Raw genomic sequence first — 12922 nt, forward strand, 5'->3', positions numbered from 1 at the left:
AAGCCGGAGAGAAGGTAAGAGACCATTACAGAGGCCCCGCACTCTCCCCCGGCAATTAGTTTAAATATTGTGAGGAAGACCGTGGGGTCTCTGTAAACATGGGACATGGTGCGACTGGACCGATGAAACCGCCATCAAGCCAGCCCCGGCGATTCCTGTTGGTAAAGTTGAATAGGTCTTTGTCAAAGTCTTTAGGGCCTATTCTAGTAGCTCCGAAGTGTGTCAATCCTTTTCTAAAAAGCCTTTTCTAATCAGATTGGCGTTGTTTACAGTTCCGTGAGCCCTTCTTGCATGTTAAATTCATGTCTAAAAGGCTTTTTTTAGAAGCGGTTTCACTCCGGCTCTGACAATGCGATCGGTTTGTCAAAAAAGGCTCCAACTCACATTTTTTAATGACAATTACACTTTCTGTAGCTCCGTTATGCAAACCGCTTCTAGAATCACACATTTATTTCACGCCACCCACAAGGGTGACGAGATTGGTATTGTGAGTTACACCCCGAGCCTGAAATATGGTTTTGGCTCAGAGAGCAAAACCCATAAGTCAGACTGGAGATGGAGTTAGCCCCACCTCAGGTCATTCTGCTTCTAAAGCACGTACAGTCCAGGCGGATCGGCTGTTAAACCGTGCGGTTTGTCACTTTTTATAGACGCGTTTAGAAGATGCAATTTGCAATAGAGAATATGATTTTTTCTCACATTTCATTCCACGACTTCTGAACATGCCAAACTATGTGGTTTAGCAATGACAACTTCAGAGCTATGAGAATAGGCCCCCTTGTGTAGCAGCTTTAGAAATAAGTGGCTGATTCTGAGTCACTTTGTGATTTGCGTGGCTCCTTGCCACAATGTTTGATACAATGTCTTCCATTTCGAAGCTGCAGCTAGCCAATAAAGATCACTAACTTGTCTTTATCGCTGCCACATGCCAACATGTCCTCCGCGTATTTTTACCAGCATTTCCTACTTGAACGATTTTAGTATTACAATCCTTTCAGCCTTAAACATCTGTCCCTGAGAAATCCTTTCTTACTTTCCAGAATGTATTTATTTTCCTGTTGAATTCATATTTTCAGTCATCACTTTGATTAAACTGATTACTCTGCTATAATTTTGATTTATTATTATTATTATTATTATGATTCTTTTTGTATCCCATCCAAGACTGTCATATTTTTTTTAGTGCTAATGAAAGTACTTCTAGATTACTCTTTATTATCAGCTCTGGTGTTGGTGTAAATGTTCTAGAGAGCACATACAGTAGGCCATTTAAATGTTGCTTTTTCACTTTTACGCTACGTGAACTTTTCCGAGATGCCCAAGGATCACTCTAGAGAGCCTCAAAGGATCTGACAACAAGGCTATTTCTATTAATATCACAGTAATTTTCTGTGATAGATATTCTTCATTAAATGTCATTGAGCAAGATGCATCAAAGACAATCCTTTTTCGTGAATCAGTATAGTCCTGATCCATCTAAAAATGCATCTAACGGTATAAAGGTTTGAGAACACAAGTTACTCTATTCCGAGAAAACTTTAATTAGTCATTTGTATTTGACACTAAATGAATCACAACACAGTGTAACCATTAAATATGTTGCTAGTGACCAATAGGTACAGTAGGTAACTCAATAGCAGAGAACGTTAGAAACGTCTTATGTCCACAATCTCAGGTCTTCCAGATCTGTGCTACACCACACCATATATATCACATTAAAAAACACAACAATGGAAAAACTGGTCATCCAAATGGAACTGGTGACCCGTCCACCAGTTGATTTAGTTGCTCCCAGCCGCCTTTCCAAGTACTGATATAGTTTTTTCTTGTTAACAGTAAGCTCCACACATTTAAAACCGCATGATTGTGTCATTCTTTAGAAAGAATGTGGTAATCTTACAAAGTTTCTCATTTTTCCAAAACTCTATCTTACATATTCTATAAATCTAAAACTTTTATTCCTGTGGAATGAATTTAAAAAAAAAATCTTGTATTGCCTTGTTCCCATGTCATACATTTCAGGGAACACGTGATGTGCTTATAAACTCTCTGGTGGTGGAGAACCATTATTACACAAACGAGGGCTCGGCGACACTAATGGCCAATTGGAATCCTTGATGCAGGACAAATCTTTTCGGTTTCCTTAAATCTACTTTGAATGTAACAAACGCGTTCATTCAGTTTCTCACACTCTGCAAATGAGCATCTTACATCCATATTCATCAGTCTCAGAGTATCAATGTGGGACGTTCACCTTTGGTACACAATTACTTGGTCACTGTTAAATGGCGTATGAACAAATTGCACTTGGATGAATTTTAAATATTAGGCACAGTACTGTAATGCCCTCTGAGTAATATATTACAATTCTAAATGTATTGCTTACATATTAAAAACATTGGATCTGAATCATGGAGACTCACACATGCGTCACACCGACAAACTGCCCTCTGTAAGGTGCGACGGAAGTCTTCCCGCGCACGTGGAAGGCGGCATCACTGCCTGTTGAATAAGGGCTGTTAAACAATCCCTGTCAAGAACTGAACACTGCACAATTAAAATAGACGGAAATTGCACGGCAAGTAGATTTTGATTAACGATTAAAAACTTTCCAAAATGCATTCGCAAACTTTTTCGCCGAAACCTTAGAATACATGTGTTAAATGTTGTTATACTTTTTTACACTATGGAGCGTGCGCTTCTGCTTTTTTGGTTTGTAGAAATGGTGTGGATGTGGTTAATCTAAGAAGAAGCTGCCTGATGTGTACATTCTTCAAGCAATACTGCAGTGCATACATGGGCTTTATTAATCCGTGATTACTCTCCTTTCTGTTATTTTTTTTTTATTGTACTGTATATGTTTTCTGATATTACAGCTCAACCCCGCTATAACACGATCCGTTACAACGCGAATCCGCTTATAGTGCGATGCATGTGTGGCTCCCAATTTTCTTATTTATGAATATTTACAACACGATTATTGGTGTCTTAAATACTTTATTGTACAATGCATACAATTGCACATTATTTCTAACGCAATCCGCTTATAACACAATGTGATTCTTTGGACCCCAGGCATAGCGTTATAAGGGGGTTGAGCTGTATTTACTGCTTCATGTGCATAAAGTGCTCTATCTCACTATTTAGTGCAACCTCTGTTCAACAGGAAAATTCCTGGTTCCATTTCTGGTGTTGGTTACATCCTTGTAACCTTATGACTGCTTGTATCATTCATACTCCTCTCCTGCTCCCCTTGCGAGATTTATCATCCTTATTTCTCACTCCAATAGAGGAGATAAGTGTGGTTACACATTTTATTATTTACTCTTATATTTGATATATTGATACCCAATACACTGTATATACAATTTTATAAGTGGCACCGGAGGAAAAGCGCTGTTTGGGAACTTGATTCCAGCTGATCTTGGACTCTCTACCTGTTGCGGACTGTACCAGCCTTGGTGGTGATTATAAATCACATATTGCTATATTTTAACTTGCACATTGTGAGTGTTTTTAATCCCCCCATCCATATTTCCCTATATTAAATGTTACAGTGTTACACTATGGGGCTTGCGCTCTCTGTTTTGTTTTTCTCATACAATTTTATATATCCTTTCACATTTATTCTCAATTCACATTTATTTTTATTTTTTAGCTTCACTTTTATGTTGGTATTGTGGTGCTCTCTCATTGATTTTTTGTTACTACAGTAGAAAACATTTGTGCACAAACAGCTGGAGCAATAGTAGCAATACTACAAAGTAGCAATACTACATTCCCTCCCCCTTTATTTTCTTCTTATTTGTCTATCTAAAGCACGTGACAATGTATGATTCTACATTCTTACCTAAGCTGGCAATCGTGTGGTGCTCCTGTTATAAACCTGTCAAAATCCTGTTTGTGCTACGACTCGCCATGCTAACTACCCCAAATTATTGAAGGTGCTAAAAGCTGACCTTATGGAATGGACCAAATGTAACTTATCCTGGATGGGTAGAGTCCAATCAGTGAAGATGAATCTGCTACCCAGGCTGCTCTATCTTTTACAGACTCTCCCCATACCCAAGCTCCAATCCCTGGTCACAAAATGTATTTGGAATAACAAGAGACCCAGACTTAACTGCAGGTTGTTAACAAGGCCCACCGGAGCTGGCGGCTTACCGCTCCCTTGCCTTCTCTCATAATACAGGGCGGCAAGAGCAAGCCAATGGGTAGCATGGCACGCCAAGCCATCACTTAGGAGATGGGTCACCTTGCAGGCACACCTTTAGTGTCCAAAACCCATATAAAATATTCTGTGGCTGCCCACCCGAGTGGGCCTTTTGAAACACCCAATCTTGCCGACGATCACATACTCCCTCAGTCTATGGGACAGGCTTAAGTTTAAGTATAAGCTTAGCAGTCCAAATTCTCTAATGACCCCTATCTTTGAGAACAAGGACTTCTCCACGGGGCAATCTAAACAAATCTTTGCAAATTGGCGGCAACCAAACATTAGCAGACTTTTTGTTAAAGGATAGAGGAATACCGTCGGGGGAGGTCTTCCGATATCTCCATATCAGAGCCTTTTACACTAAAGTTAGTTCTACCAACTAACCCTGTCTCACTATTGGAGAAACTCTGTCTGAGGGTGAACTCCCGCCAGAGGCTGATATCAGAGATGTACGGCCAATTCTCTCTGCCAGCCATAGAATCTCAGGGAAAGCTTGGGTTTATGAGGAAATGGGAGAACGAGACCTGGGGGAGGAACTGGAGTGAGATGACTGGGAGGAGATCTTTGAGTCAGTAGCTTAAAGCTCAATTTGCTCAACTATCAGAGAGAACGCCTACAACGTTATGACTCGCTGGTACAACCCCCCCGAAAACATTGCAAAGTACGCTCTAGGCTACTCCCCTATGTGTCCCAAAGGTTGTGGCAAAGTGGCCTCTCTCCTACATATGTGGTGGTCCTGCCCTCGGGTACAAGACTTCTGGAGATGGGTGGGAAGCTGGATCCGGCAGATTATGGGTTCAGACATTCCACCAGACCATGGTTATATCTGTTGAGTAGGCCACTTCAGGACCACACTGGGGCCGAAAATAAATTAATATCCCATATTATTAAGACTACAAGGTGCTCCATAGCGAATTTGTGGAAACAAGATAAGCTACCGCCAATTCAGGTCATTAGAAACAAGTATGGTTCATGTGTACGATGGAAAAACTAACTCGTTTCCTGAACGACACATGCCATATCTTCCAAAAAGTCTGGCAGCCCTGGATTGTATACGCAGGTAGTCCACATGTGGACCTGGGCTCCCTGTGTCTGTAGTCCCTGAGGATCAGTCATTTGCTTCTGCTAGGGACCAACCAAGTGATTTCCTTGTATCACCCCATAATTACACCTAACCTGACTTTCTGCGATTATCCAGGTCCTGCTGAAATGGGTCCCATAATAGATCTAGAAGCCGTCCCAGACAACCTCCGCAAACTAGGATAAAGCTATGTCAAATATCACAAAATGTTGTTCCACTGCTGTGCTGCTCCCCCCTACCCCTTTTTCTTTTATGTATCCATTCACCCCCCCTCCCTACACCCATTCTCTAATGTTTTACTTCTCTATATCTCTGTTTGATAAAACAATCAAAAATGTAAGTTGGAAAATAAAAAATACTGTTTGTGTGCCTAACGAAATGGCCGCCTTCTAACTTTGTGCTGCAGTCTGTAAAGTGCTGCAGCTGATATGTAGCATTATATTACTACATGTAACACATTATTGTTACAGCTTTCAGAGTAATAGACTGCTTTTTGGAACATAGCAACAGATCCTTTGTGATACATTGTTGCCAAAGGGCATAGCTCAAAAAGGTGTGTGTCAGAGCCTGTTTCAAAAGAGGAAGTGGATATGACTTTCTAAATGGTTGCTGTGGCTACCAAAGGATGATCAGTACATTAAATAAATCATAAAAAATGACATTAGGAGTACAAAAAATGCAGACACAATTATCTAATACTATAGAACTGATTTATTTAAAAAAAAACATATAGGATTTTTCACGTTTTGCTGCTTGAAGGCATACCTATGCATATTCATGAGATAAAAGATTAATGACAGCGGTTAATTTATCAAATCCATCAACAGAATAACAATAGAGAATAATTCAATGTGGCATAGTCTATTCTCTACAGCCTTCCATATCTGATAACAGCAATCTGATAAAACAATGGGAGTGGATTATAAATAAATGAAAATAATACCCCCAACACAAAAGCGCAGCTAAATAATGTGTCAAGAGTACATCAAAAACCACAGCGGGTCTACAAGCTCATCAATTCGCCATGCAGTATAAGCAGATTAGAAAAATACACAGTAAAGGGAAAAATGAATAATATAGAAATCAACAAGCTGGAACAATTAGAACAGTGAAATTCCCTATATAATATATAACAAACTCTTCAATTCATAGTATCCCAAACCACACGGATAACTAACGTACAGTATGGGTAGCACGGTCCCTTTGTGATGTTAGAACAGCTATAAAAGCACAGACTAAAGGTAGCCAGAATGACACCAAAAATAGGACAAAGCTTAACTATGTACATACACAATATAGCCAATTTTCTCCATAATGTAATCAGAGATGATTCTGATAAATGACCAATCAGTGAAATTCGGGGATTCTAGGCTAAAAATTTGTATTTTAATTTCAAACTACTAATTTTTACAGAGACTCCATGAAAGTCTGCACAGCCAATAAGACTACCAAATCACTGAGACGCAAAGAAGATTCGTGAGGATTGACATGTCTGTGCAACCTTTGGGCTATATTTTAATCAAATATAACAAGAATACTAACTGAATGAGGTGTGAAATGTTTTGCCTATAAGATAGAAAGAGCCCGTTTCCCTTCGTACTGATGAGATTCACGAAGGGCAGCACACAGCTTTCATACGAGGATTGCTGCTGGCACGGTTTGTGCAGTTTGGTTATTTCAGTTGCCTTAAGCACAGAAAAACAGAGGCTGCAGCCAAGAGACTAAACAATCCAGTGCTATGTGAAAAAAGCTAAACTAAGAAAAGGGATTAGTAAGGGTAAGCAAGAAAGAATATTTGAATGCAAATGCTAGATGAGACCTCAATGCAAGCGTTTAATGTTTCTGTGCATCAAAAATGTGTGTTATATGAAGTCTATTCATTAAGATGTAAAATCCGTAACATCATTTGAGTGAAAATTTACAATCATCAACAATACACAACATACATGGCATGTTTCTTAATATAAGTGTGTGTATTTGTCATACTGTAGATGCCTAAACACATAGGGGGTCATGCACTAAGCACCATTAAGTCGTTTTTAGAGCGTTTTTAGAAACCCCCTGCTCCCCGAGATACAGGCCCCTTTAGGGGGTGCCGGTATCCCTCTGCTCTGCTTGGTTTACAGGCCGCGATCACGTGATCGGGCCCTTAAAACCAAGCAGAGGGATACCGGCACCACATAAAGGGGGCTGTATCTCGGGGAGCAGGGGGTCCCCAGACCTGAAACCAATGCGGTTCAGCTTCGGAGACCCCCTGCACATCTACACTATCAATAAAAATGTATTTCAAATGTATTTATTGTCATTTATTTATTTATTTAGATTTATTTATTTATTTTTTGGCGGCTGCTGTGTGTGAGTTTTTTTTTATTGTGGGTAGCGGGGGTGGGTGAATGGGGTATTAGCCCCAACGGTGCTTGTTTAGGGCTTGCGGGGGGGTAGTGGGAGGGCTTAACCCCTTCATGACTGTAGCGGTATTAACTGCTACGGTCGTGAAGGGGTTAAGTGCACCCGCAACCCCCCCGCAAGTCCTAAACTCACACCAAGGGCCAAATACCCCCCTCACCCATCCCCGCTACCCACAATAAAGCGGGCACGGTGGGTTAACCCCTTCATTGCCTTAGCGGCTATCTGCTATGGTAATGAAGCAGCATTTCTGTATTTTTAATAATATTGAGCAGGAGCAGGGGGGGTCCCTGAGCATTAATTTCTGGCTCAGGGAACCCCCTACTCACTGTACAATATTATTAAAATACAGAAATGCTGCTTCTTTACCATAGCGCATAGCCGCTAAGGTAAAGAACGAGTGTTTATTTATATATGTGTTTTATTTATACTGTACATGTGTAGAGGGTCTCCGGAGCAGAACCGCACTGGTTTCAGGTCTGGGGACCCCCTGCTCCCCGAGATACAGGCCCCTTTAGGGGGTGCCAGTATCCCTCTGCTCTGCTTGGTTTACAGGCCGCGATCACGTGATCGGGACCTTTAAACCAAGCAGAGGGATACCGGCACCTCATAAAGGGGGCTGTATCTCGGGGAGCATGGGGTCCCCCGACCTGAAACCAGTGCGGTTCAGCTCCGGAGACCCCCTGCACATCTACACTATCAATAAAAATGTATTTAAAATAATTTTTAATGTGCCGATGTTTGCGCAGAGAGAGAGCAGCGGATCTCTCTCTGCTGCAAACACATCTCGCCCCCGCCACCCATACAGTAGTATCATTTATGTATGTGCATATACATATGTGCATATACAGTACTGTATGTGTACAGTACTGTATGTTAGGGGTTATAGGGTAGTTGTTATACAGTATATATATATATATACAGTATATATACTGTATTACAATTCATTATAGGGGACGGCTTCAAAGAGAACAGCTCGCAAGCGCCACCATGTGTTTTTACACGGCATTGCAGTATTGCACCTAGCCGGAATAAAATGCTTAAATCCCTGCCGGGAAAATAACGCAATGCACTCTGGCAGAAAACCAGGACTTGGAGTGTTTAGTAAGTTCTCCCTATGGGGAGTAGGTGTTATTTTTATAACTACAGAGCTGTCCTGTGCAAACTTCTATACAGATTGATTTCCTACCCTCTCTCTAAGGGACAGAGAATCCCACACAAAGACAAAGTAGGAATGTTGATATTGTTCCATGACTATTGTGGTGCATGTTTAGGGGTTGGGAACTAGACAAAGCCAGCCAGCCTAATAGGTAGGGCTTGGAGTGTTTAGCAAGTTCTCCCTATGGGGAGTAGGTGTTCTTTTTATGAGTTTTGTTTTGCCTTAAAGGGACATTGTGCCCAAATTTGTATTTGTGTTGTGGAGAAATAAAACCACTCAACATTTGGTCTAACCTGAAACTGCACGTGTGGACAATTGTCTAACCTCGCCTACAGGCCGTCCTGCCACACTCATTCCAGAAATTACAAATTATTTCCCCAGATATAACCCATTTTAGTAAAGCTAGCCCACAGTCCTCAACACTACTGTAGAGATCAGCTCTCAGATTATCTCAATATTTCCAATCTGATGGCCTCTCTTTTCGTCTCTTTACAATCCTCTTGAGTGCGGAAGGTCCTCATCCCATTTGATGTCTAATCTCTCAGTGATCCTTTATTAGTGTTCCAATGTGTTTACCACTATATTACATACTCAGAGTAAGTTTTGGAAACTCCAATTTTGGGGGCTGGTTTGTGAACCTCTAACTCCTATTTTTCTCACTCCCTATTACCTCCAAGTAGAATATATTTTAAAAACTGTTATAAAACAAAGTGTTCTGGATCAGTTACCACAAACTAAAGAGACAATACTTAATTTAATGATATATTCATGTGGCTGTGTTAAAAAGTATAACAATAAAAAATAAATAAACATCTGAGTTATGCCAGTAATGTAGCGAAATTGGTCCCCAAAGACAACACTGAGCGATCTTTAGAAAAATGTATCACTATTTTATTTCATAGACTAAACAAAAAACATCCCATGTGAAGATGTGTCATAAGAGAGTACTAAAGAATCAGACAGCCTCATAAGATGAAAAGCTCAGAAATACTTTCTGCATTACAAATATTTGGGCTATCAATTAATAAAAAGGGCAGTAATAATGCTAAGAGCAACAAGAAGTAATACGTGGCAATACAATGGACAGGGGTAACATTCAGGACACCGGGGTTTGCAGTCACCCACCTTGTGTTTCATTAAAAGGCTAATCATCTGAGCTTTGTTAAGATATTGTTTCATGTAACTGGTACAAAAAGATCAACATTAGCTTTTGTTTTTCTTGTATTGACACTATAAAAATTCTCCAGCGTTTTAGAGAAATCTTTCAAAACGGCTGTTCTTGTGTTTCTTTTTTTTTTTTTTTTTTAAATAAAATGCATACAATTATAAAAGACATACAGTTCACATTTCACTCCTGTGAAAATAGATAAACTCACATTATTACAGCAATCCATGAGTTGTCATGGCTACTGAAGGGTTACTTAAATCCCCTCCAACCCCCCAAAAACCCTGAAATGGCATCATTGATTAGCATTAGTTCATCATTGGTCAACATTTGATTTTAACACTACAATGAGGCTCGACAATATTGAGATCCATCCCTAAATGGTGAAACAATAAGAACAAGTTGTTTGAAACCACCTGTTACCTTGCCAAAGTAGAGAATAAAACCTTGCTAAGTTAGAAGCTACAGATATTTTCATGTGAAGTAACTAAACTGATGTCAATAGAGAGTTAGCCGCAGTATTGAGCAAAATACGCAACAGCATTGTCCAGTCAAAATGATGTATGTAGAGTTAAAAGCACACGCAACAGACAGGCGCTCTTATTTATTTGATTGTTCTGGCTGCAAAACTGGGGCTCCACTGGTACAAACCATGTTAACCACATGTATCTTATTGCTTTCTATGAGATGAATTTCCTTTGCTAAGTAGGATGCTTTTTTGCACACCCAGTAAGTCTTCCATCAGCAAGTAAGTCTAGAGCCTACTTTCAGGTGTTTGTACGAACAGTAAAAATACTTTGTTCTCTGATTAGATACGAGATAAGACTGTCCAGTAGATGTTGTTGCCAGCAGAAGTATGAAGGCAGCTGCAATCGAGGAAACTGCAGACAATAGGCATGCCATTAATATACCGAATGACTCAAGCAGTTCATAACCAACTTGTAAATATGTCAGCATTTAGAACTGTTTGGTTTATTGGTGGTCTGGCAAGAAAAATTTACATAAATAACTTAACTCTTTTAGATTGTAAGCTCCTCAGAAGTTTTAAACAAAAGTCTTTATCTTTATAGTGTAATAAAAACGTTTTGATGGTGCCAATGTGGCCCTAACATACACCCTCCAGGCAAAATTAAAGTTCACAGGAATATTTAATGTATGTCTTCAAGACACAATACAAGCATACTGTATACATATAGCAAAGTTGGGCGGGGCGGTGTCGTGGAATCTGAATTCCGACAAAATGGAGGAGTGTTGGTCTCCCCAAATCGGAGAGTGCAAAGCTTCCATGGCTCGGATGCAAAGGGCAAAGAGCAAAGGGGCAGTGAGGTTGAGTACTGGGGAAAAACAAAATAAACATGCATCAGGAAGAGAGGTCTTATATAGGGCTGGGTGAGGTGAGTTTGAGGTACTGGGAATTAGGAAATCAAAATCCTTTATAGAACTCTGCAGAAAGCAAGCAGGACTCAACAGCAGTTCCTGTGGCAGAGCGAGAAGGATCTAATTCCAATCCCTACCAGGGACATCCCTGACACCATATCTACTCTCCCATGTCACCTACAGTATTTCTCTCAAACCCCCTCTCCCCCCTCCCCCCATGTTTTCCGTTCTCCCTTCACATCACCAACTCCCAAAAAAGCTGGTTTATTTATGCGGTAACTGTAGTGAATTTGGTGAGTTGGCATTAAACAAGCAGACCAATTTCATATGGCTATGCTGCTTGATTTGTGGAGATTTGTGCAAAAGTTTACTGACTTACAAGCATTTATGGTTATGTTCTTATGTTGTGCACACAGGTCCCGATCCCTCACAGTAAATTAAGATTGCCCAATGCACATACAGCAGGAATCCCTGACAATGTGAGAAAAGAAGAGGCCTTGTGGGGTATTGGGATGTCAGAGCTTGGGTATCTTTGCTAAGAAGGCAAGTGCATTGACTACAGGAGTTACCAGAACATTTCAGCTGGGATAGGATGGTGAAGTATCCTGACATTTGGGTAATTCACACGGAGGGCATCAATATAAGTTTGATGAGGTATGCTACTGCATTAAATGAGAGGGGGGTGGCATTGTGGGGGTGCTGATTTACAGGAGTATGGGCAATATGTTTAGAGATAATCCCTGGAAAGTGTGGAGACATATAATAAACCCTAAGGCCGTGAAGTAGTTTTTAGGAGAAATATGGATAAGATGCAGCAGAATTTGTCAAGAGTCTTGGGGGGTGTGAGGGAAACTTCATATCAATTGATATATCTTGAAGAGGAGAATTTGGGTTTATTATGGCATAATGAGTCCTCTCGGGGTACAGCACCCTATGCTGGGTGGGGTTTCTTGTGTACAGCCTCAGAGGTCTGGAAGGTTCTATCGCCAGAGCTCAGGTGTAAATCTACTTTACCACAGTTTCGGGCTCGATCTAAGACTTATTTAATCCTTCTGCCTTTTCCTGTCTAACCAAATAATTGTATATAATATTAGTTTGTTCTTAAACTGACTGTAAAGTATTGCGGTGCCCTCTTAAGTGGAGGCGTGTTTTTACTTAAAAAATAAATGATGATGATCTCGCTGGTCTTGGACATTATTTATTCAATTTGACATTGCAGAATTGGGACATGAAGGCTGGTTTCAGGCATGAAATGGTCTTGATTTAAGTGTGCTAGTTAATTGGATACACTGATGCCAGGCTAATCCGGGTTTGGCTATTCATGGTGGCCAAATGGCCAAGTTTGGGACCACTTGGCAGATAGGAAGCATAATTTCAGACCAATTGAGTGTCTTTGGGCTCCTGTTAGAAAAAAATTACCTGACAAGACTTCCTAAGTGGGTATTAATGTTTATTATAGGCTAAAGCAGTAAAATTCAGGGCATTATTGAAAACCCTGCTCTCTGATTGGTTAAAATT

The sequence above is a fragment of the Ascaphus truei genome, chromosome 2 (genome assembly GCF_040206685.1).
Source record: "Ascaphus truei isolate aAscTru1 chromosome 2, aAscTru1.hap1, whole genome shotgun sequence".
Classification (NCBI taxonomy): Eukaryota; Metazoa; Chordata; class Amphibia; order Anura; family Ascaphidae; genus Ascaphus; species Ascaphus truei.